General features: G+C 38.5%; 1 protein-coding gene across 18 annotated transcripts in view; it reads left to right on the top strand.

Moving 5' to 3' along the window:
• ZBTB20 (zinc finger and BTB domain containing 20) overlaps positions 1 to 26,234 on the top strand; it is a 492,045-nt gene that overhangs the window by 46,778 nt on the left and 419,033 nt on the right. For 3 of the 18 annotated variants that reach the window (XM_054088508.1, XM_054088483.1, XM_054088514.1), the window contains one exon: positions 9,741 to 9,839. The exons of 14 other annotated variants lie outside the window; for them this stretch is intronic. The gene's annotated coding sequence lies outside the window, so the exon portion shown is untranslated. The remainder of the gene's footprint in view (positions 1 to 9,740; positions 9,840 to 26,234) is intronic. One more of the 18 variants, XM_054088500.1, reaches the window with a different exon arrangement.

Raw genomic sequence — 26,234 nt, 5'->3', positions numbered from 1 at the left:
TAAAAAGGCCATGTATTTGCAGCAACTTGTAGAATTATTACATGAAAAGGAAGTGCATTCACAAGTTCTGTTTCTGCATGGCAACTGGCTGACATTTGCCTGCTGTAGTGTAGGGTTAGCTCAAAGATGAGGAAAAGGGTTTTGAGGTGTGTGGGTTTTTTTGGTTGTGGTGGCAGAACTGAATATGGTGGGAACATAATAATGACAAGCTACCTTGGGAGAAACTAATTTTCTCTTAAAGAGGCATATACACAGTGTGAAAATAGGAGCTCGTAATTGTATGCTGAGATTGTGCCCTGAAGAATGTTTTAGAGTACATTTGCCAGCCTTACTCGTATTACACTTGTTTAATTTGACTTTGTTCCTAGGTACACATATAAGGTTAAAATGCTATTAATTCATAAAGTTCATAATTGCTAAACTGATTGTCAGTTAGTTGATAGAATATGCTAAAAAGCATTGGTTTTTGCACAGTAAAAACCCTCTGCATAAGGATGGATTTTAAAAGTATCTGTAGGTTCTAGCTGTTCCAGGCTAGCAGTGAAAGTAAGTGATTAAATTGAAAGCTTCATTGGAGATAGTCTCCTGCTAGCCTCAAAGAAGAGAGGCTCAAGTGTGTTACCTAGTGTCAGGTTTTTTCATATGATCTAGAGACAGAAATCACACATCCCAAAACTGTCAAGAGATAAGCTTTAAAAGAACTGATTGTCTCATCTTACTTACCCAATCCTGTATTTATGTTCCTAAATAAGCAGCTAATTTTTCCAAAATGCTTAATACCCAGAAGCACCTGCTGAAGATGCTGGATGCAGAGAACTTCTAGTATCATATGGGTTTAGAAGAGCGATTTTAGATACCGATCCTGAAAGTGTTGGCCAAAAGGCACTTAGGTCTAGATAAACTTAGACATTCCAGATAACTGGTTTGATGTTTCTGCCAAAAATGTTATTTTAAAAAGTTGTATAGTTACAGCGTATGGTATTTACATTAAAGTAAAAAATATGGATATCTGTAGGAAGACAGGAACTGTTGAAGAAATCAAGTTAGTTGTTCCCGTAGTTCAGTCATCTCTGCTTCTAGAAGTGTTAAAAATTTCTGAGGGAGGTAAGGAAAGCATTCTTATGAACAAATATTGAAACACCTAGCCACGGAGGAAGACCCTACCTCACTCTGTAATGAGATAATTGGCCAAGTCTTTGGTCAAGTAGGTGCAGGTTTTCTACTTGATTGGAGTTCTTTGACTTAGCAATGGATATTCATATTGGCCTCACAAAAATTCTTTTCTTTCACTGGTGTCAGTGTTACTTTGTAGCAGATGCCATGCCATCTATAGGGTGATTCTCGCAAGAAAGGTAATGGCTTAGTTTTGTGTATGCATATTGGGAAAGCTCTTTGGATATTTGAGGTTTCAAGTAATGTATAAGCAGGCAGCATCGAGCAACTAGATGGACTCGGGAACATGAATCACTATGGTATGAATTTGGTTCCTAATATCTCAGTTTTGTTATCTGGTGGACATGTGTGTCCTGTCATTAGCAGAATTCCCATGGCTTCAGGATTAGCTGCAGTCATCACAGAAGTAGACAAAACAGCTTATATATGTGCTAACTCCTACACTTATGCCTGTGTTAACAAGTAGCACATTTGGAAGGAGTCTGAATGTATAAAAAGAGTTTGAATAATGAGTTTGGGTAATGGTTCAGTTTCTTCAGAAAATGTTGAAACTTAATCTTTTCCTCATTCCCCAATCTGTTCTGCCACAGACATTAGTAGGAGTCGGCCTTTTTACCTATACCTCTCTTAGTGACGCAAGAACAACTGCAAACTTCCTGTAGTTTTGTGAAGCAAGGTCTTATGTATCTATTGCTTCAATTTCCCTGTCTTTAAGATAGGATTAATATTGTATAACTCCCAATAAAGTAAGTGGAATTTAATTGTTGGGAAGACCCTGTGCATTCTTCTATGTGAAGGCCTTCCAGATATGCTAAGCGTTGTGATGTTTGGGACTGACTCCATCAGTTGATCTCTGCAGTACACTTTTCAGCTGTATTGTTTGCAAGTCACATGTCGGCAAATGCAGCAGAGCGGTAACACTTCTGCTGTGGGATTGCATATTCCAGGTGTGTCGGACTACCCTGCTGGCCAGCTGTGTCTTCTGCATGTGATCCCGAGTATCAGATAGAGATCATGATGCTTAGCAGTATCTGCAGGGCTTTATGCCTCTGAGTACTGTCCTGAGCTCAAGCAGATCTGCCAGCAGGCATTTTGTCTGGAGTGACAGCCCTGGTAACTCAAACTGCTGTTTGAAGTCTTATGCATTGGGCTAGTCACGGCGCCTGCCTTCTAGGCAGGCAAAAAGCTACAAAATCTGACCTGGGAAATAGTTTCTCTGCAGTCTTCTTTTGAGATACTTGCTGCAGACTGGAGTAATCTGTTGAGGTCCTTGAGCCGCTGAAAGAACTAGGACCTCCCATCCCTGTCTATGTGGATCTGGCCACATGCTAAACACACTTGCACAGATAATTGCCCCTATCAACTGAACAGCACTTCAGGAAAGTCATGTGGCAGATGGTAACTTCTTTCTGTTGGAGGTGGTAACCCAGCCTGCTCTGGTCCCAGCAGCTGCTGCCAAAACACCATCCACATCAGGATGTGCACTTTCTCTTCAAGACTGGGGAGAAGAGCCAAAGTAACATGGGGCAGAAATCATGGGGAAGGTGAGCAGTGACTGGGATATAGAGGCGTAAGAGGGTGGAGTTGGACCCTGATTTTGTGGAGGTGAGGAAAGCAGGGAGGAAATGAAGCAGGGAGCAGTGCCTTGGGGCAGGCCATGACAGAAGGGTGTGGATGGTGAATTGGGTAAATAAGTGGTTGAAGTAGAATCTGCATTAGAAGGATGGGAAGGTCAGGGTCTGTTTTGAAGGGAAAGAAAAAACAGTACATACATGCCCCCACTAGTATGCGTTTGGGGTTCATCACTGAACTAGGAGATGTCATTGCCAATGTGTTGGTACCATAAGAAACTTTGCTTTTTGAAAAGCTTTTAAACATTAAAAATAAATATAGTTGAGGACCACTCCTTATTTTTCTTTCTTAATACAGTAGTCCAGTCTTGTTAAATGTGTTTTGGACAAAACCATGCTTAAATAATGTGTCCTGGGTGCAGCTGATTTCCAGCACTCTATCTTTGCTTCTTCTTTCAAGGTGCTTCCTACCTTTTATTCCTTTTCTTTCCCTGATAGTGAGCAGATGACAAAAAAATTTGCTGCTGTCACTTTGCTGTGACTTCCTGCTATCAGACCAGTTGAAAGACCTAGCAGGTACTGGCTTATATTCTAAAGACTCTCTGTTAGTCTCTGGACTTGATGGGTTTATTTGTAAGCATCTAATGCATATTGAAACCTACAGGGTTTACAGTCCTCGTGTAATGAGGCTATTTTGAAGGATTGTAAGAGACACTCTCAGTTACTTTTGGCCTAGATTGCTTGTGTAAACACATATCTTGCTGAAATCCAAGCACAAAGACCATCCCTTTCTGAGCAGAAAATTTCTCTTCCTAAGATATGTCATCATTTTGCAGTGCTTCGTAACTTGTCTTTTTTACTTTTGTTGGATTTTCTTTTAAGGCTTGTCAATGATTTTGGTCATCCCAGATCCTTCAAAAAAGAAAAAGGCCTAAAGAATTTCTGTCCAAAAAAGACAGACTATATTTCTTTGTTATTTCTGACAAGTGATTGTCCAGACTGTTAAGTTTTGAGTCCCACATCAAGTGATCTGTTCCAGTACCTCATTATTCTTGCCATTAAAAAGATTTTCCTTTTGCCTAACATGAATCTTTCTTGTTGCGGTTTACTTCCATTACTTCTTTGCTGCCTAATCCCATTCCTTTTGCAATAACCTTTTATGTACTGGAAATCTGGGTAACATGTCGTCATTTTTGGCAGTTTTCCCACACTGTTTATAGTTTTTCCCACACTGTTTCTGCATTTCTGGTCATTCATGCTTTTTTCCCTGGAAATTCTTCAGCTGCTTCACCTCTTCTTGAGAAGTACGGACCATAATTTGACAGTTTAGGTTTTGAAATGTCCCCAGATTGAGTAGAGCTGAAAGGTTACTTCCTGTGTCCTTGGGGCTGCATGTCTGTTTTTACAGACATCAGAATGATGATTGACTTGTTGCATTTCCAAGATATTGCTAACTTGTATCAAGCTTATAATTCACTATAAGCCTAGGTTCTTTTTCTGAAGAACTGCTACCTGCGCAGTTATCCCCATCTTGTATTTGTGTCATTAATTATTTCTGCTCAGTTACATTATTTACTCATATTCCTGTCGAATCTCATCCAGTACCTCTAGACAATTTCTTTTATTTGCCAAGGTCATTTTGATTTTTATTAAGTTATTCAGTGCCCTCCCAGGTTCATGTTGTCTGCAAGTTCAATAAACATGTTTTCTATTCCATCATCTAGGTTATTAATGAAAAGTCAGATAGAACAAAACTCAGGGCAGAAACCCAGTTGATGCAGTCTTGTATTTTTATAATTACTGCCTGGATTCCCCTAGTTTCACTTTTGTATGATATCCTGACTATGCTTGTTTTCCTCCTAGCTTGCTTATAAGATTATATAAGACTGTCAAAAGGCCAAAATGAAGTCAAGGCATGTGATGTTTGCTTTCTATAAGGTTTCTTATCCTATTGTAGAAGGAAATTAGATTGTTTTGGCATGATTTGTTCTTAAATCAATATTGATTGCTACTCATCTTCTATATTTAGGTGCTTACAACTTGGTTTGATTCATTGTTCAAAAGTGTTTCTGTGAATTAAGCTTAAATTGACTGGTGTAGATTTCCCTTCTTTCTTTTTTTCTTTTTTTTCCCTCGGTCTTTTCATGGGGGTACTAGACTTATTCTTCTGGTCTTTTCTTCTACAAAGCCTCAAAGTCTGTTTCAGACAATTCTTTAAGCATACTGGGGGAAATTCATACAGAAATTATGTGTAAAATTTCTAACTTAGCCAAGTAAACTCTAATCTGTTTGCTCTTTGTTCTGGAGTAAGACCATACCCTTCTCTCTTCATGACTATTAAGTGAACCACTCATGTGTCTCTACTTGAAATTCTGAATGAAAAGTGGTACAAAACAAAGGTATTAAGCCTACTCACAGATATATCTGTCAGTTGGTCTTCCTCCCCACTAACATCCACATTTTCCCTTATGTACCTAAATGAATTAACGGAATGGCTTCTTGTTACTCTTGACATAGCTTGTTAACTTTGTGCTTTGTTCTTTGACCATAATGATTTTGTGCCTACCTGTTTGTGCAGGTTTTATACTGATTTTCGTATATTCCAATATGCCTCTGCTTTCTTCAGGCCTTTTTTCCTGTCTTGATAGCAGTAAAGAGCTCTCCATTTAGTAATGTTAAAACCCTACTATTCTCATTTCCTCTTTCTTGGGATAGCTTGTGCTTATGGTATTAGTATTATTTCTTGGAATAACAAGAAATATGCCTATTTAACTTCTTTATTTCTTGTAGAGTCCCCCAGAGGTTTTTACCTTCTAGTTCTCCAAGGTCATTGACATCTGAGTTCTAAAAGTCCATTGATTTTATTTTGCTATTCTCCCTCTTTCTTTTCTGAAGAATTGTGAACCTCATGACTTTCTGTCTTGCTCTGTCACCCACTCAGTCTGTTCATCCGTACAGGCTAGAACTCAGTCTAGAAGAAATGTCCCTTTCGTCTTTACTTTGTGCATTAAAAATAAAAATAAAGTCTCTGGGTCATTCCATAAAGGTGCTGGAAAGCTGTGTTGTGCTGTATTCTTTTTTTTCACAGCATATGCACTATTAAATCCCATCTTCACCAACACTTTAATGCAAATGCAATGGCTTGTTTCACTAGTTGTGTTTTTCCCGCATCATCGCAGAGCTGATTTCTTTTGCCTTTAATCACTATCTGTTGTTTTTCAGTAGGTTTGATGCTTGATACATACTGCACCTCAGAACATGCTTTGTGCAGTCTGCAGGAGGCAACACTCCTTTCCTTTTTCACTCTTCCATATCCATCTCACAAAGTTTATATCCCTTTTATATTTCTGTTGCAGTCAGGCGAGTTAGCCCATCAGAATTCTGTCATGCTGATTAAGTCAATCTGATGATGTGTTAAGATTTTTACTTTATTTTTCTGTTCACCAAACTTCTTGCGTTATTACATGGACATAGGAGATGCTTTTCTGATAGGCATTTCGACCTCTTTTTTTTTTTCCTTTCCACCTCTAGGAACCTGCTCTTTGGGTCCTGGCCAAGTTAGAGTTGTTTATACTTAGTTGTTAGGGTTATTTTGCCTACCCATCTTAGTCTTTGTTAAGAGATCTTCCAGTAGGTTAGCAAGCTGATGCTTGGACATCCTTTTCCTTTTGTATGAGGTGAATGCCCTCTTGTCTTCAGTAGTATTTCCATGGTCAAAGAAGTAAAATCTCTCCTTAGTAATCCATCTGTATCTGTGTGTGACACATTTATCTCTAGCATTTGTGTGCTTGCCTGATCTTTTGAGCCTTGATGTCCTTCAAGTGTTTTGTTAGATGTTTTCATATTCCTTTTGCCCTCTGTGTTGCATTGTACCTTCTTCCTATTTTGCCCCCTTGAACTGGTATGTCCAGAAGACTATCCTGGCCTCACTTAGAAGCCACTTAATTCCAGTGTAATCTGAGTTTACTGACTTAAAAATTGGTTTAAAATCTCAATATATTATTCCCCCCCCATACTTCTGATTTTCCTTCTTCTTTTCTTTAAAATTACTTCTTTCTCTTAGCTTGCAAGGTCCTTTCGGTAAAGGTTTGTCTTCTCTCATGTCGGCTGTGTCTTAATAGACTTGCTGTTCCACTCAGTTTTCCTTGTACGTAGTTTTCTTTTCTTGGTAGTATTTCTCAAGTTTTTCAGGTCAGTGCCATTGCAACCACATGATTCATTATAATTTTCCTCTAAAACTTCTTTGTCTGATTTCTGTTCCAGCTTTGTGTGAGTCTTATCTATTGACTAAGTTTGTTCATGCTCATCTGCTGTTTCAGCCTATTGTGAACCAGGTGCAGGCTGAAAGTTCTTTCCCAGACCTTAGTTAGTTAATAGCCATTTCATAGCTTTTGATCCCTACATCTTAAGGCAGTGACGGTTTTCTGTTGTACTGAATCTGTCATGTTGCCACGAACATTTGCAGATTTGTTTGGAAGGAAATTTTCCACCCAAGCAGGTATTTGGTAGTCCTTGGTTTAGTGCTTGGAAAGACTGGAAGGCATCTGAATATGAATCTGTAGATTTCTCCTTTTGTTTGGTTTCCCTTTCTTTTTGGTTTTAATACCAAATAATTGGAAGATTCTAGAGAAGATAAATATTTAAAGTGCCTGCAGAATCTAGTTGCTTACATTAATTCCTTTAGAAACTAGAATTTAAAAATGACATTTGGATACAAGTCACTTGTCGTCTTAAAGGAAAATGAAGTCTAAAGTTAAGACAGCTATCTAGTCTCCCCCTGTTATCAGTGGAGAGGAGGAGAAATACCTCTAGAGCGCTATTCATCTGAAATATATTACAGTTTTAGTATGGGATTAATGGCTCTCTGGAGATGATTATGGGGGCTTCAGTTATAATAGTTAGATTATATGCATCTTAGTCCCATGCCTGATCAGATTTATCTGAAGAATATTTTTACTGTCCAAATATATAACACAGAAAGCTATTACGTTTTGTCTTATTTTATAGAGATTTTGTATATTAGAATTTTCCAGAGTTTACAAAAGTTGTATTTATTACATTTTAAAACATTTCTTCTTTTAAACCTTTCTTTGTCTCCTTTACCTTTTGGATTGTAACTTTGGTTTATGGCACAGAAACTGCTCATATTCTTTGTTTTGGTGTTCCCTCTTTTTGATGGGTCACATCTTTTGAGGCTTCCCTTTAGCAATTTGCTCTCCAGTGTTGCATATTGGTATTATCCCATGTTACCATCCTCACAGATGACATGAAGATTAATTAAGCAGAGTTTGGACTATACTAAACTCAAAGTTATTATTTTTATTAGAATTGTTGCTTTTGTATTTCAGAGGATTTCATGATGCAGCCTCTAAAAATAAGTGATCCCAGGCAACAGATTAGACATATTTGTTGTTTTTTTGGGGAAGAGCTAATGTCATTTTGGTGTTGCACAAGTTTCCCTCTTTATCTCTGTACAGCCGTAAGGTGTCCATGACACTATTATTCTGGCCACTCTGTTGCCAAAAAGTTGTCAAGAAATTACTGGAGAATGCAGAGAAGAGCAACAGAAGTTAAGAGGCTGAAGAAATTGAAATATGAGCAAAGATTACAAGATTTTATTATGTACAGTTTGGACTAAATGATGACTAAGACATATGATAACAATCTACAAGTATTTGAAGGGTGTAAAATATTAAGACAAAAAGGGAATTATTTTAAGATGTTCAAAGGGGTAAAACTCAGCTAGGAAAAATTTCAGTGTGAATCATAAAAACTTCCTGAGAGCTACATGTGCTGGGGTCATGGAGTGGATTCTGCAAGAAGGTGGTAAAAAGCCTATAGTTTCACATAGGCCAGAGATCACAGACATGGATGCATACTAAACGACGTGGATCTTGTGCCATCCATTCCTGAGCAGCTGCCTAGACCAAGTGAAGCTTCAGCAGAGGCCGTTGGTCTCTGTGCAGTCTGGCTGGACAGCCAGGTTGGCCTGCATCCCAAACCGGTCCTTCATGAGGGCTCCTGCAGAATGAGCTGTAGCACAGAGAGTTCATTCTAGTGGCAGCAAACTGCCTTCAGCTGCTGTTTTTATGGAGAAGCCCTTTTCCATCATATGGCAGTACATGCACCCGTCCGTTTGATAAGCGTAGGCAGAATCAATCTGTTGCCAGCAGACTATAGGCAGAAGACCCAAGGAAACGTAATGAAGAATTTTACAATATCTTGGCAAGGGATTGTTGCAACAAGTTAGGTGTTTTCTTTTTTCTTTTCCTCTCTTCTTTTGTCTCTGTAAGTTGATGCAATCACATTAAAACCTATTTTTCGGTAGACTTTTTTGAACTCAAGGGTCCTCAACAGATATTTAGTCATTATGTAAATGCTGCAGATTTACAAGGTATGTTTAGTTTAGTTAAGAGGTCCTTTATCATCCTAGTGAATTGCAATGGACTGGCTTGAGCCTAACAATACTTAACTCTGACCATTGTTTAACCGGGACAGTATTTTTGCTTAATAGGGACATCTTTACTGTTTACAGCTGGTTTTGCATTTGTAATAGATACAGACAGAAGGAGTGAGGACTACAGTTCTTGCTCCCTCCTCTGCCCTCTGTTCCTCATTTTTATTTTCTTGTTTGCAAAACCATCATGCATGCCAGCTTGGGAAGCTGGCACCCCTCCTGTTAAGACCAAACTTGCTCTCTGTTGCAGTATAAATAGAGCTTGCTTCCAACTTCAGAGCAGTACTCAGTGTTGCATGCATACTGTAGCTCTCTGGGAAGCACTAGCTGTATTAAAGTGTTTTCCATGTATAGAAGGGGTTTGTATTTGTGGCTTTGAATTCACTGGACAACTCTGAGCTCACATCTGGGGATAGGCCTTTAAGCTTGTGTGGTATTAGGCTACTGGAATATTTCAGTTGTGGAGTGGCTAAGTTTAAGAAGGCCCTGCTTCACTGGTATGTACCAAAGAAAGCAAACCAAATGCTGTTCTTTTATAGCACTCCAAATATGAAGTGAGGAGTACGCTCAGCTTTGGTAATCCTACATTATCTGTAAACCGCTGGAAGCAGAAGGGGAAATTGCACAAGGTGAGCCAGGTATGTTTTGAAATATAATTTAGTTCTCTAGACTTTTGCTTTTGATTTGATAAAAGTGCCCTGTTCTGCTTTGTAAAAGTAGCTGGCTGGGCAAAACGAGACCGTTTGATCAGACAGAGGCCATGGAGGAAGGCTGTTGAGGGAAGGCTGAAGAGATGAGCCATTTTTGATTACAAAAGAGATTACTTCAGCCGAGCCATTACAATCTTTGCTGACAGCATGTGAAGTTTCACCATGAACTAATTAGCCCTTGTGCTCTTGAAAAATGTCCTCTGAAAGTTATACAACAGAAAGCAGTCACTGTCTTTCTTAGACTCACTAGAAACTTGTCTTCCCAATTGAAAATGCTCAGATGCCCCAGTCATACTTTAGGGAAGAGCCTTTCCTGTTCGTGCCTCTTCGGTATATGTGGCCAGCTACATGCTCACCCTAAAGAATAAGAATTCCTTTATCCCTCTGTCTGTTATGTTTCGTTTTCTGAGTGTGGATGATCTGCTTCTGCACCATCAGCCGTTGTATTTAGCTTCAGCCTGGATGCACCAGAGCAAGTGTTGCAGAGAGGGATGCTGGGCTTTAGGGTTAAGCTGTGTTGCTACAGATCATGTCACCTCAGTGGGTAAACAGTCCAAAAATAAAACCAGCAAATGATACAAAAAGGAATCCAGTTATATTTTTATATCTCATTAAGTTTCGCTCTTCCCAGTTTTATTGGCAGAGATATCAGGGGAGTGTAAATCTCCATCTGAGAAGAGGTAAAACGATTTACAGTAGTTGTGGGGGTGGTCACTTTATTTTTTTTTTTGCCATGAGCATTAAGTGGGAAGGGGTTTAGGATCTCACACACCTGTCTCATTTGAGAAAATCCTTATTTTATCATGTATAGAAAACAGCTGCTGATTTAAGAGTTGTTACTAGTATCCTGCCTCAGGGTTCTTTATTTAGGTACTCGGCTCAAAAAGCCGCTGTCCCAAGCTGTCATTTGACAGGATTGCTTACTATTGCTGTGAGCCAAAGGTATAGTTGGGTGGACTCTCTTTTGAACCCTGAACTTTCCCCATATGGTTGTGACAGATGAGTAGGGGTGGAAAAAAGATGAGATTCCTCCAACCCAGGCTTTGGGGTAAACACTAGTCCATTCCTAGAGCTCTGCACGACCTTGATTTATGTCTGCAGACACTGGCTGCAAGAGCCTGTCCTCCTCAGTCCCCAAGGTTCAACATGAGATTAATTGTCAATATTGTTATCTTCTGTTATTTTTGGGGGTCCTTTACTGCCTACCCCTGCTCTCCGGGAGATGGTTATGTGGTTGAATGATTACGTTGGAACTTGACCTGCATTTGCCATCCAAACACCTAGTGCTGCCCAAATCAGGAGAGGCAGCGGGAAAGAATACTGCATGTCTTTGCTTTTAGTATAACTAGGTTCGCTAAGCAATCCCTTACCATTTGGTTTGTTTGGGTGTTTTCCTAGCACTGTGATGGGGTCCTCCAGCATGCTTAGCGCTTATGCGGTTAATGCTTTTCTGGAAATGAATTATGGCTGCCAGGATTGCTAAGGCCCTATCACAGATATGATTCCACATCACATTTAAGTTTATACTTGGATTATGGTCCAGCTAGCTTTTTCTGGCTTTAAATTGGAATTGAGAACCTTTCTCTTAGGTTCATCTATAGTAAATGTTTTAGCTCTGTCAGATTTTGATCTTGAAAAAAGTTGTTTTTCACTCAGTAGCAATGGGCTTGATAAAATGAGGATTATTATGACTGTCTTTATAACTGTAATTCTGTGCAGCAAGAATTGTCTGTCTCATGTTCCCTACTTTGGATTTCTATGTAGTTACTAATACCATACTTACTGGATCTGGGATGCATGCGATAAGGGGCATGACTCCCCAGTGTGGATCTGCAAACGTGATGATGCATGGAAAACTTCAGTTAGTAGTTAATGAACTTCTTCATTATATTCAATATGAGGACATTGCTGAGAATATGAGCCTTGACAACTTTTTTTTTAATACTTAAAGCACTGAACTTAAGCACACTTGAACTCGGGAGCTAGAGAAAAACATGTGATTTCCCTAAAGTCATTTTTGTAAGCTGATATTGTAAGATGGCCTTGCAAAGGCCAAAGAATGAGGTATTCCCAGTGAAAGAGTTAAAAAAAAAATCTTAATTACCAAAATCCTTTAGTATGTACAAGTTGTGACTATTCTTCCTCTGAAAACACCAGTGTTTCTGTCACTTCACTAAAGGTCTTTTATACAGTAGACAAAGACGCATAAGGAAAACAAAACACATTCCATACGGGAATTAAAAAAAGAAGAGTATTTTCTTTGTTCCAAGTAACCTATACTGTTAATTCTAAAAATCAAATAGAATATTTTTCTAAAAGCTTAGTATGCAGCTCATGCATTTCCCTGGAATGTCCTTAACTATTCACTGAGTCACTCCTATTCATTTATTACTAATATATGGCACTTGTATTGTGGTTTCTAAAGTATGGAGGTTATGTGAGTCAGATGCAATTCAGAATAGAGATTATCTTTAAATAATCAAAAACATACTTTGCCAAAAATACTTAAAAAAGGGAAGAAAGCTTTCAATGTTCTCAAAATATGAAGTGCTTTCTAAAAAAGCTTTTTTCCCCCCCCAATAAATAAGAGGGAAGAAATGTTATGTAAATCTAAGTGTTTGGCAGGCATCCGTTTATTCCTTCAAGGAGACAAGGGGTTTTAAGATTGTCAGAGCTGTTGAGAAACGCACATCCTTGAGTACTTGCACCAAGGACGTGATGGAAGCATTTTTCCTTGAATATTTTCAGCAGGAAGACTTAAGGTTAGAGGTGGCATGAATGATAACTTTCTTGAAGATTTTAATCAAGGACATTTTGGAGAATGTGGGTGTTTGGATCTCTCTTTCAAAAAGATGGCAGGGGGAAAGCCAACCAACAACCAAATATCTTCTTGCCTACCCTTTCTTTCTTTTTTTTTTTTTTTTCACTTGTTCTTTCTCCTGCTTAAGCTGCTTCTGGTTCTCATAAAGTTTTTTCATTACTGAAACAGTGTTAGTAAGGGCAATTGTTAGTATTTTTGCTGTGACTTTGAAGTTCCTATGTTGTGACAGCTGCTAGGCTGGCATTTCCTGGACTTTAGTGGGATAGGATGATAGCTTGCCTGCTTCCCTTCTTTCTGATAGATTTTCTCATAAAAGATGGTGAACTGGCAGACTCAAATTCCTGTATTAAAAAAGCAAAAAGTGAATCACAGTGGGCCAGAGTTGAGAGAAATAAGGACATCGAAAGGATTATAACTTTTTGTAATGTAGTCGGCGTCATGATCTACAGACAGAATCAAAAAAGATCTCGAAGATACATATGATATATATATATATTTATTGTTCCTCTCGTATTTTTTTCTTACTTTCTTTTGTCAGAGTTTGGTGCAGCAACAAATGGTGTTGGCCTGCCAGCCTGACACAAACCTAAATAGAGGCCACATAGTAATAAATGCATATTTTCTCTATCAAAAAAATAACGTCCTGTTGGCTTCAAAAAAAAATCCGCAAAAGCCTTACAGGAAAGCATTTCCAACAATATATTGTGTCGTATTTTTCAATTACAACAGGGCATTTTTTCCTTTGCTGATCTTTTTTCTAATAACGAAAGGAGGAAAAATGTCTTAGTTTTGAGCTTTAATCTGGTGCTTTCTGTACTCCGACAACCTCCTAAGCACCCTCTCTGTGACATGTCAATTGACTGCTATGGAGAATGGGTGATTCGGGCTGTCACAAAAGTCTTGATACCCTCATACATGCTGTGCTCTTAGGACAGTGAGGTTCAAAGAAATGCATTAACTAAAGGAATGGAATGTAATGCAAACCCATAATTCAGCTACCAAGTGTCACTTTTCTAGTTCATGAGTTGTTCTTTATCTGTGTTGTGACTTTAAATGTGAGCACCAGGTGTGAAGATTTCTGTTTATTTTTATTTAAACAAAAACAAACACAAAAAATTTCAGAGCTGATGCAGATGATGAAATGTAAAGATGTGAGATGGGTTTAGTAAATAGTCAGGGTGCATATGTCTAAACAAGGAAGGAGATTGTAGAATGCAGTTTTAGTTTATATTGCTCTCCTTTCATTACTATATAACCATCTGCCTCTCTGGCATGTTCCTTAAAATCTGGTGATCTTACACTTCAGTTTGTAACCTTCAGCGTTACACTCGTGTTTTCTCTGCTGAGCTAGTGGAATCATCCAGATCACAATTTAAATGCTGTCAACATCTACAGTTTTATTCTTCATAAAAACTGAAAGATAGGACTGACCTTTATTATCAAATGGAGAGACCAGTCTAGTATGCAATTTGAGAGGCATAATGTGAATATGAGTCTGGGGGAGAGGATCTACTCCGCTTGGCACTGATAGAATTTCCTATGTGGTCTTAAATGTGGTACCCAACTGTTCTGCCTGGAATTGCTCATCTGCAATGTGTAGATAATGATACTTGCCTCCCTAGTGAAGATTATGACAATTCGTTAATGTTTGTAAAGTTCTGTGAACATGCAAGGTGTTGTAAAAAAATTATATAATTATATATATAAACTATGTGTCACACTTAAATTGAAGAGTGTCTAAGCAAACACTTTCACCTTCATAATCCAGCACCTTTTATGCTACTGTTCAATGAGTCAGGCCTAGATTTATGATACTGTGGAATTGTCCTTGTTTGAGGAAGGCACGGTCCAACAGCTTAAATATACTTTTCTAATTTTCCCCGAGAAACAGCATCATTGTTTAAAACTTATGACTGAACCTTTCTTCTGAAAGTTTTTTCTAAACTTTTATTTCAAGAGATGACTAAAAGATTTAGATTTCTAGCTCTGCATCTCAATCCACCCTTGAATTCCTGGAAATTCTGGAGCAAGTTCATTTGACTGATATGCACTGAATCTTGACAGATACTCTTGGATCTGCCTAACGCTCTACCAAATACTGTGGTGAAGAAAGCAGAAAACTTGACCGTGGATACAGACTTGAGGCCTTAAGACTGCTGTTCTGCTTTTCTTGTCTGTAAATTGTTCCAAGGATGAAAACTTATTAGTGATCTGATATGTACCCCTAAAAGATGCAAACATAGGGAGGTTTAATCATTGGCATGCCTCAGTGAACAGACAGTGGTGGTTATAAGAGTGGTGAATATTTGGGTTTGATGCATGGTCTCAGACAAAAGGTTAAAAGATCAGGAAAGACAGGTTCTCTTTGTAGTTTTTTTCGTGTTGAATTTGCATTTTGGTTTTTTTTGTTGTTTTTTTTTTTTAAATATTATAGATGCTTTTTTTTCAAGGAAAGGAACATGAAGGTCCTTGCCTAGGCTGTTCTTGAGTTGTGGTGTAGATGCTTTGAGGATATAAACCACAGAGGAAGTTGGGATAAAATAGCTACTTTAAAAGAGATTAAGGGATTTACTTCAGTGCATCTCTAGGCTGTGATTTAAAGGGAGAAGAGCCTAATTTTTCATATTGCAGCTACTTTTATTAGCTACAGGTTTTAACTTCTTGGAAAGATTCTGACATCTTTCTATCAGCCAATTTTGGGAGTTAATCCAGACCAATCAACAGAACTGTACGTTGCACTTGATTTCTTGGTAATTTTAAGAGCTTTTTGGTGTCTCATCTGTCTAGTGTAAGTCCGTTGTCTTTTGCCACAGGTGGTATTGATCAGCCAGAATAATAGGTAAGGATTGTTACACTCCATTTTCCAGAGAAAAAATAAAATTGAAAGTTGAGGTGTGGTGGGAAGAAGGCATTAGATGAAGCAGAACTGAATACAGAATGATGATTCCAGGTCAAAAAACTCTTGAAACCTCTCCTTGTGGTTAGTTAATATTTTTGTTCCTGTAGAGTTATATTTGAGACATGAGCTGAACTTTGTCATGCACCTTGCTTTGCCAGCAATGATCAGTGGGGACACAGCCTTGTCAGTCTTTGAGTTTGCTGGCACCCTCATTATTCTACAACCACAGTACTCAATACACTATTTTTGTAGAAGTTTTTGTTGATCTTTTCTGGAAACTGGTTCCCGTGTGACAGATAACTGCCCATTATCATACCATCCTCAATTTAAGATAGAAGGCTCAGAACTACTAGGACTTTCAGTAAGTGGAAGGTTTTTTCAGTAGTCCCAGAAGAACAAAACTATATGCCATGCAGTATAAGTCTGCATTTGAAAGGGTATCTGCCTATCCTGTATGAAAACACCTTAAATTTTCTCTCACAAAAGCTTGACTCTAGAATTGTTCTGCATTTGTATATATTTGTTTTGTCTTTTTCAAATGTCAGCTCGGTATTTCAATAATAGATTCAATCATGCCTAAAGTTCTTACAATCCATTTTCAGTAGTGGATTATCCAGTTAGGGGATAATGCCCTCTGCATTTTTGTGAGGCTTGATTTGTCTTGGGATCAGAAATACCTAAAGTCACTTTTGAAAATGAGTTGTAGACACCAAAGTAACTTCAGTTGAAGTTTGGAAATTGTGTACTGTGGCTGATTTGTTGTCCTAAATGGAAGCGGGCCAGGAGGTGAGCTTAAGCACCTGACTCCTGATCATCTGTGCAGTTCATGTTAGCTCTCCGTGTGGCTCCACTTTGAACTTTCTCAACTAATTCTGTTCAAGACAGGTCTGCTGTAGAGGCATTCAGCTCTGAGCAGTGTGGATATGAGATAGTCTCTGCCACATAGACTTAGGAGTTTAGATTGCTCTCAGGTTTAAAACTATTTTATGTCACTGTAGAGACCTTGCGTGACCAGGAACCGATTGCCCAATGCAAAAAAGGGAGACAGAACCAATGTCTTCAGTAGTCTCAGTTAGGAGTGGACTGGGTTGGTGGCACTAAAGATCCTGTTGAAGTGAAAGAATAACTAGTTATTTTTTGTGCCACCTGTGAATTGAAAATCGGTTCTATCATGCACTGTTTGTAGGGGTATTCTTTCATCAAGACTGCAGAACAGCAGCAGATCTTATTGACTTGAAACATGCGACCAGGTTCACTTTAGTGTTATTGAGGCACTCTGCTACCATCTGGGGATTCTAAACTGAAGTTAAATGAAGACTTGAGGACTTCTCTGATTACTAAAAAGGGTGTACTGTGGTAGTGAGTTTTGGGCAAATGGAAGTTCTGCTTCCTGTGTGGACTCTCTGCTTCCAACGTAATCAGGACAAAGTAGATAGCCAAATAATCAGATGTTTTCTGTCAGCCTGCCTCCATTGCCTGTGATGGTTCATGCTTGCTGACATCTGCCTGGGAAGGCTGAATGAAAATGTGAGGTTTCCATGCTGGCCCATATGCATCACTTCTGTTTATATGTGTTTGAGCAACTCTTTGTGTTGTCTGAGAAAGGGAAAACAGAATTTGATTTATCCTGTTTTCATAGTTGCTTTTTTTCCTCCTTGACATATTTCTGTTTCTTAGTCTAAGTTGAATGTTCTTTAGCGGGTAACTGTGGAAGGCATTCAGTGGTAAAAATGTTTTCTTTCTTGGGCAATGTTTAATAAATATGAATAAAAATCCAACACAATCCAACCCCCAGTGGTTTCTCTCATGTAACTTTTTCTTATTTCTTATATTTCATTGTAGTTCCTTTTAACCAAAAGCAACCAGTTTTAAGTCTACATTAAGCCCACATTAAAGTCTAACTTTGCATTTTTGGTCTAGACCTTGGGAAATAGGCGTGTCTGATGCCCAGAGAAATATATAATTATTTTTTTTTCTGTGTAAATTAAACCTAACTTGATGGATTAGATGGCTTGGGTTTTTTAAGGTATTATATGTGGGATAGTAGTGGTCTTAGAAAACAAGTGAGAAGGACAAAAGCTTTGCATTCAGGCTGGAAGACTGTATTCCAGAGGTCTTAAAGGACTGTTTGAAACTTCTGGAAGATTTAGCTTGTATTCAAATATGTGAATGAGAAAATAAATTCAAAAATATTTCAGGTTAAATCTTTTCAATCTGGTTTTCTCTATGCTGTCTTCCAGCATCCAGTGTTTTCTCTTTTCATTCCATCCCCTAAAAGCTTTTTCTACTTTCAGAAGCTGTTTAAATGCTTATTTTATGAATAGCATAATATTCCAAGTTCTTTAGCTCTTGGAGCACAGAAAACTAGTGGTATGCCCTTCAGTGCAACTACCTAAAAGTCCAGGAGGGAGGCACGGATGAGAAAAATAGCTTCTGTGCATGTATGCTGTAGCTTTTGTCAAATATGCCATGAATTTAATCCAACCCTGCTCTTGGCCTTCAGCACCAGAAGTCCTACCAGCTAGGCCTAAAAAAATAACGGGCAATGATGCCCCTCTTACCCTCATATTTACTGACAGAACGTTAACATGGTTAGTTGTGCAACACTGATGGAGGGACAGGGATATTATTTTCATTTCTTAGGCGAGGAATTGGAGCATGGTGACATTGCCACTTGTCAAAAGTAATAGCATATGCGCAGAGCCCTTGGGTGAACCTGATGCTCCACAGCCTGTGGCTGGTGCCCTGGAGTATTGATCGTTTTTCTTTTATGGCAAAATACTAGTAGATACTACATGTGCCAAGCTATTGTGGAGAGATATTTCATGGCCACTTTTGGCCAAAGGAAATCTTTTATACTATTCTCTCATTCTTAGGAAAAGAAGAACAGCATCTTAAGTTTTGTGAAATAGAAAGTGAGATTTCTGTGTTTATACATTAAAACACAACCTGTTCATATTGTGGAACATCAGAAGCGATCTAATCTCTACGAAGATTTAACTTCACAGGTCTGTTTTGTACCTTTACAGAATCCCTTTCAACCATACACCTCATTGAGTAAAAATACACCACAAATTTACTGTAAAAGGCAATAAACTGAGATTGGGAACGGTAATTTCCTGCCCAGATGACACCTGGAGGGCAATTTAGGGATACGGTCAGACACTGTTCTTGGAAGCACCTTTTGGCTATGGAAAAAGAGAGGAAACAAGAAAATGAAACTTATCTTCTTTTCCTTTATGAAACACAAACACTAGAAATCAGAAAGACATCACCGGTTATGAGTGCAAAAGTCATGTTAGGATGCAGGTTACTGGAGGCCCTTAGTCTCCTGATAGTCATTACCCAGGCACCTTCCAAAGGGTGTGACAAAACAGGATTGTAAAGCGTAAGGTCTTGATTTTTCTCCACCTTCCTTCTGCATCCCCAGGCTTTTATTTTCAAGAAGGCTAAAAAGGAACTGAGATTTCAGCTGCATTGTTTGAAGGCTGAATGAAAGAACTTGATCTGTGATTTGCTCCACTATATCCCTCTGAAATGAATGCATGTGGAAAAAATTGGATCCGGTGGAAACACACCTGAGCAGCCATTGTAAGCTGGTGAAGATGTTCTCAATTACCTTTGATAACATTGGGCCCAATATAAACCTCTGTAGTACTTCTGAGGTGCCTAAAAGTTCTTGTGATAATTTGTTATGGCGGCTGATCCCCCTGCCTCTCCTGTCATGTCCCCTCTGCTTAGATTTCCCTGTTTTTACAAAGGTGTCAGAAAAAGCAGGGCCAAGCCTTGGGGCTACTGAGCCACCTGATGGTCTGTTTGGACCTTTGTCTTCCTCCCTTTCTTGTTTGAAAGAAGACTATATCTCTTGGAACAGAGGTAGAATCCTGCTCTCGTCTAGAAGACGCTGTAGCAATCCTTTCAGTATTAAAGCAAAAAAAGTTTCATGGAATGACTACATTTTAGAATAAGAAAGAGAATCCAAACTTCTGCTATAGTACCCATAAGAAGTATAGTCAAAGGTCTTTGGAAAGCATAATCGTAGTAAATAAGAATTTCTGTTTCCTTCAATACTAAGTTAGAAGGACCTATTAAACAAGAGAGAAAACAGCTAAGCCCTTGAGCTTACAGAAATTTCTCGAGCTGTATTGAGAATCTCCATAGAGAACTACAGTCATTTCAGTTGAGTTGTTCGTGAGTGCAAGGTGCAATGAGACAGAACTGCTCACAGGGTTGGGACCTCCTGACTTCTTGGGTGGACAGTGAAATGTTTTATTACACAAGCTGTGAAATGCACGTGCACTGAAAATCAGATAATATTTTTCTCCCAATATCTTTCAATTCTGTTACTTTTAACCATGTAAGTACAAAAAACTGCAGACAAATGCAGATTTTTTTTTTCCAAGTGGAAGACATTTATTTGTAAGAAGTTTTCGCTGTTGTTAATAATCTACTTCTTAAGTATCATTCTGCTTGTTAGCATTCCTTGGGCTGAGAAGGTGACAGTGCAGTTCTCCAATAGGTAATTTTACCCACGAGTATGGTTTCCAGAGCTCACGTCCACTGTCCTTACTTCCTGCCCTTAAGTCCGTGATATGATTATGCTTTTTGTTTGTATGCAATGGTGGTATACGAAAGTCTCTCAAGTAAGATCCTGAATGAGGGGGGAGGGGAGGAAAGTATTACTAAACTATGATGAGATATTTACATACCTCAGAGCAGATCTGACTTAGTCCATTTACTTTTCATAGTGTCCATTTTGTAATGACTGCAAGGAAAGACACAGTTATGATTCTTCAGTGATGTTTATTTGGTCCAAGTTAAGTAGGGATTTTAAGATTGTTCCTTGAAACCACTATCTGCACCGGAAGAAAGCAAGTTTGGAACGAGGAATGAAATAATACAAAAATATCCCTTGATCTTACCAAATACAATATAACCCATCTAGGCACTGTTTGCTGGTATTTTGCTTGTTAAGATATGCTTATAATCTGTTCAGAATACACTTAAGAAGTTATTAGAATTGCACAGAGAAGTATTCAGAATTTTGAGGTTGGAGAAGTCAAGACTGGATATTTTATTACCAAGTGGGGACTAGCAGCTTAAAATCATCATCACTTCCGTCTCTAACTGTTATTAGCTTTGTGTATGGCTCTTAAAGCTAAATGGCGAAAAAAAACTCCCTATGTTTTGTACATTTGATAGAACTTTGGTAGAGGCAGTTTTTTCTTCCTGGTATTTGTATTTTACGTTGTTTGTTAATGTCTCATGTCACAGTGGAAAAAGTAAAAAAAGGCAAGAAGAAAAAGTGGTAAAATGCAGATTGAGTGTGTGTGTGTGTAAACAGACAGACTTGTGAAACTCTGGACATACATATTGCAGCTCAGGAGAAACAGATAACCCCAAATCTCTGCCTACCTAATTTTATACAAAAAATGACTGGAATTCACATGGGTGGCACCTCGAGTGGCTGTATGGTAGGACTTAAGTGGATGTAGGAGGAGGGATGTGGAATTTCTTGTAATGGTGGAATAGACATATTTTCTGCATATGTAGAAATAATATATACAAAAAAATGTCCAAGGTATTGAGTTTATCTTGGCCAAATCCATGTTTTTTTAAAAAAATTATGTCTCTGAGTTTCTCCATTAGAAACAAAGGGGCGTTATTTAATGCAAATATATTTATCTGCTACCCACCCAGGTTTTTTTTAGATTTAGAAAGAAAGAAACCTCAAATTAAACACAAAATACATGTGAGTGGTTTTACTGGTAAGTTTTCAGAGCTGTATTTTAATCCTGTAACGTGACTCAAAGGCTGTTTGACAGCTTTTTGAAGAGTATTACACTGTTATACCTGGTTGTTTATATACTTTCTGCTACACGTTTAGTTATCTCATTGGTCCACAAGGCATCTATAACAGGGTGTGCGCTGCAGAAAGCCTTACAACTTCCACCTGTGTGGGCATGGAGCATCTTGTGAAAAAACAGGACATCCTTAGGAAATACAAAGAAGGCCTGAGACCTCTGCTCCTCACCCTAGCTCATATCTCTGTGGCTTTGGAAAGCCTGGCCTCCGCTTTCTGACACTGGCTTTTGGGAACGAGATGATGGGAAGAAGAATATGAAGCAAAGAGCTCCTGAAGCAGCATCCAGCCTCCAAGAACTAAACTACTTGCCACCCATGTGATACATCTTCTAGTACCTCATTTAATATAAAGAGAAGAAAGCTAGTCCTTGGTCCAGTCCTCTTGAAGACAGTAACAGAATAGCCATTATCTTTGTTACAACCCAGGGCTTAGCCCTGCACGTGGCATCAGAGGGTCCTTCCTGATGCTCAGCTCCCTTTCTCTGAGTGCTGATGGGAAGAGATCCTTTCTGTATGTTGCCTCTGCAGCACAGTCCTCCTCACAGCTTTTGTCATCTTCCACCTCCCTCTGCACACCTCACTGCTACCCCAAAAGCAAAAAGATACTTTTGTTGGTATTATTGAGTGGATAGTTTATTGTTATGTAGATATTTTTTGTCTGAAGGCTGTTATTCAATCTGGGTGGAGGTGTTTGGATTCAGTCACATTTATCTATCTGTGTCCACATTTCAAGGATTTCCATGGTATTGACATTTCCATTACAGGAATTTGAAGAATGTTCAATTATATACAGGCCATGAAACATATTTACTTCTATTTTTTTTTCTTATGTCTGCCAACTGTTCCCTGCCAAACTTTAAATTGGGCTGCTATGACTCTAAGATTTATAGTTTTTTACGTATCTGCTTTATTGTAATATACACGCATAGTGCATATGCAAATAAAAGCTCATACCGTAACACCAGATTTTATCTGAAGGATTATGCAGCATGTTTCTAATCTTACTATAATGTTTGTTAATACCAGTACCTCTTTAAAATGCCCAATAAAATAGTGTAGCATTAATTTAAATAGAAATCTCAGTTAATTTTAGATATCCCCCATTATAACAGGTCAGGCTTTTAACAGATGTCTCAATAACTTTGCTATTAGCAGGAATATTTCATGAATTAAAATCAGGCCTCTTTGTCTCTGTCACTCATTAAAATGACCTACATATTTGGCAGATGGAGAGGACTTGCTTGTGCATTAGTACTGATGGGGTAGTTTTTTTTCAGTTGTGTATTTTCGGAGAAGAGAGAAAGATTTAACATCAGTTAACATCCTTTTATTTTTTATTAAAACCATACTTCAGTTGCCCTTTACAGAAAAATCATATTAGGCTGTCTTGCCCTTTTAAGCATAGAAACATCTAGGGCATTTCTCCTGGGCACCAGACTTCTGTCTTAATGTAAACCTTTCAGTGAAGCAGTGGACAACTTTTTTGCAAGTGTATCAAACTAATGGAGCTGGAGCAGGAAGTGCAATAACTCAGTCACTGCAGAGGTTCTAGAGGAAATCTCCCTCTGGAGACCCTGAGCACTTCCAAGCCTTTCTGGGGTGTTGATTTTTTCTACTTAAGTATTTTCATTCCTCTTCCTGCCATAGTGAGAGTTTTCAGTGTTATATTCAAAGTCTGGCTTCAAACAGCTCACTGACACGTTGTTATGCCAGCACGTGCGTCTGCATTCTTGAAGAATCAAAAAGGGACCTCTCGAGTTGAAGATTTCATTGACTCTAGTGATGGCAGCAGAGCCGAATCCTGCTGTGAAGAGGCAAACTGGAGAGAGAGATATACTGTAGATGTGGTCTGTTTGTCTATTCCAAAATCACTCTCCGGCGTCCTCTGCGCTAGTGCAGGTAGAAATTATTTTCTATTATTTTTGTTGTAAGTTTGATTAGAATGTGCCTAATTACACAAGCAAATAGAAAGCTTCCACACATAAATGTGCTGCCTGAGCAAGCAATATATCCCACAGTCATTAATCAAGAGATAAAAAACCATGGTCGAATAGAGTGAAGTTACTTAAGGGATACATTTGACCCACTATCCTTGTTTTTCTCTGTATAGACTAAATGCCTAAGTCAAGGAAAGACGCTATGTATTTCCATTGACCTCAGAGAATGTTCAAGATCTTAACTTCTTCAAATCAGGCTATTTGAAGTCTACTATGTCAGTAATGTCTGATCAAATTCAATTACATTACTGTCCAACAAAGTTCACAAAACAGCAAAATTGGTAGTTAACAACCACTAATAAAATACCTGCTGAGGATTCTCCCGGTTTGCAAGGAAGTGTAACTTTACCTGCCAATGAGAACAGCCTATGGGGCAGTGAGAGCAGGAGCACTTCCTAGTAATCTCTCAAATTGTAAGGATATTCCAGGGATCAAAGAGGCAAATCAGGAAAGCTGTTATTTTATCACAAATTTGTCATAATGTCATAATGTACTAGTCCAGCCTGTACTCCCTAGGACTCTGAGTAGGGATATAGGTGAAGTGGTGATATCTGGTGGTGATAGTGATGATGATGATAACAGTTTTCAGCTCTTAATTGAACTAGTTGCTTAGGATAATATGAATAAATTCATACAAGAGGCTTGGTTTCCTTCCTTGGAATTATAGGTCTTTTTCATACTTAATTCAAGTAGAATCTGAAGTCTTTCTGGAGTGATGGCCTAGTTCATTTCAAGTCAAGACTTATTGTTTTTAAGGAGCTTTCAGGGACAGAGGAATTGCCATCATTCACTTAGCCTGCTCGTTATATGCATATATATATTGCACCTGTTTGCATCAGAGGAAAGTGGAGCACACACCTTCAAAGGAAAACAAAAATTCTTGACATAAAAACTGTAATTCATTGGGTAATAATCATTCTGCTGTGTGTCAGTGTTGTCTCTTAAATGGGAAAGGAGCTTTTTTGATTCTATTAGAGGTTTTCCTCTACTAGGTACTGGAAACCACAGTCCCATAGAATACCGTTGGATGTTTATTATTTACATGTCTAAGTCAAAAAACACCCCCTAGCGATGCCCTTTTAGCATTGTCTTTTTAATGCTTCTTGGACAAAGAATCACCATAAGGAGTGAGAAAGACACCTAAGCAGAGACAACAGGAGAAAGGATATGGTACATTGTGCCCCCATAACGCTGTCATTTAGCACCGTTTATCTTGAAAATTTGTCCAGCTTGGAGCATACACTATGTATATCAGGGTTGGGCCAGACAGAAACATATCTGGTAATTGTGTAGAGAGATCGGGCCAATGTCAGGGAGAGAGCAAAGACGCACAGTCATCCTAAAAGACTTGCATTTTTTGTGTGTGAAAATTTGATTATATGATGATTCTTTCAACATAAACACAGTTCTCTAAGGACTTATTAATGCTTCAGTAGCATAGTGGAAAGACTCTAGTGCAGTCCGCTTTAATAGCTTCTGGCTGAACCCCAATACATAATGTTCTAGTATAGTTTATGGGTGGACTGCAATAAATTGGTAGCAAGTGTTTTCCATTTTTTTGGCTTCACTCTTATCAGATCTGTTGTGGAACATTTTGTTCTGAGAATATGCAAGGCAATTGATCTGCTTTGGATATGTGCTCAAGAGTTTTGTGTCTTTTAAAGTATATGTATGTGTGTGTATGTTTGTGTATACATATACATACATATATGAGCTTTTTTGTGTGTTCGGAGATGTACACTGTAAGGCTAGGGGCCAGTAAATGTTACCGGGTATCCGAGCAGTGGTTTGGACCCAGCAGGGACTCCACCTACCCTAAACTAATGTTCTGCGAGTACTGCCAAAAGGCAGAGCTTTCCTCCCCCCTGCTACGTTCCCTTCCAATACTTTCATTGTTCTAGTTCTTTTCATGCACAGTGGAAAATTCGTTCCCATCCATGCAGGAATAAAGATCCTTTCACACAGGTTCATTTTTAAACCCAAATGGCTTTTTTGAAATAGAAGAAATATGGAATATTTTGCACTTAGTGGTGAGGGAAGAGCCACTTTTGATTAAGAGATGGGTCTGATATGGTCACCTTGATTTCTATTGGATTTGGGAAATGAACTTAACTGTAATTACAGAGTAAGATTCCACAGCCTCTATTATGCAGGAGCTGTCCCTCTTGGTCTTCAAATCAATTAATTCACAGCTCCAGATCATTTCTATAGCCAGCCTAATTGAAACAGCCTGCTTTCATCTCCACTCCCACAACTAGAAGAAGATTTTGGTAGCTGAACCTAGATCGGAAACATCTAACCACTTTCTGGGTATAAGAGGCCAAACAAAAGCTACCAGCCTGATTGGATTTTAATCCTCTGTGTATGCTAAATAAAGTCAAGGGTACTGAGTATTGAAGAGGAAGCAAACATTATCCATTATCCAGCAGGTTGTGCCACTGAACATCCCATGCTTATTCCTGACTCCATTTTGTTTCTTTAAACAGCTAGAGAGCATGCTGGCTCTTTACACAATCATCCAACACAATTTGTAGATTAGATTAAAAATGAAAATGGATATATTTCTGCAAGACGTTTACATTAAACACATGTAAAATTGATGTACAGCCGAGTACCTCCTTCATTCCTTTTTCCTTTAATCTTCTGCATGTACTGAAACATTTGTTTTATATAAAGGTTATATTACAAAAATACTGGACTTGGGGCAAAAATAAAATCTTAAAGAATGTAAACTAAAGTCT

Source organism: Cuculus canorus, chromosome 1 (assembly GCF_017976375.1).
Source record: "Cuculus canorus isolate bCucCan1 chromosome 1, bCucCan1.pri, whole genome shotgun sequence".
In the NCBI taxonomy this organism is placed as follows: domain Eukaryota; kingdom Metazoa; phylum Chordata; class Aves; order Cuculiformes; family Cuculidae; genus Cuculus; species Cuculus canorus.
Note: the sequence above shows the minus strand (reverse complement) of the source record. Positions and strands in the feature narration are given on the sequence as shown.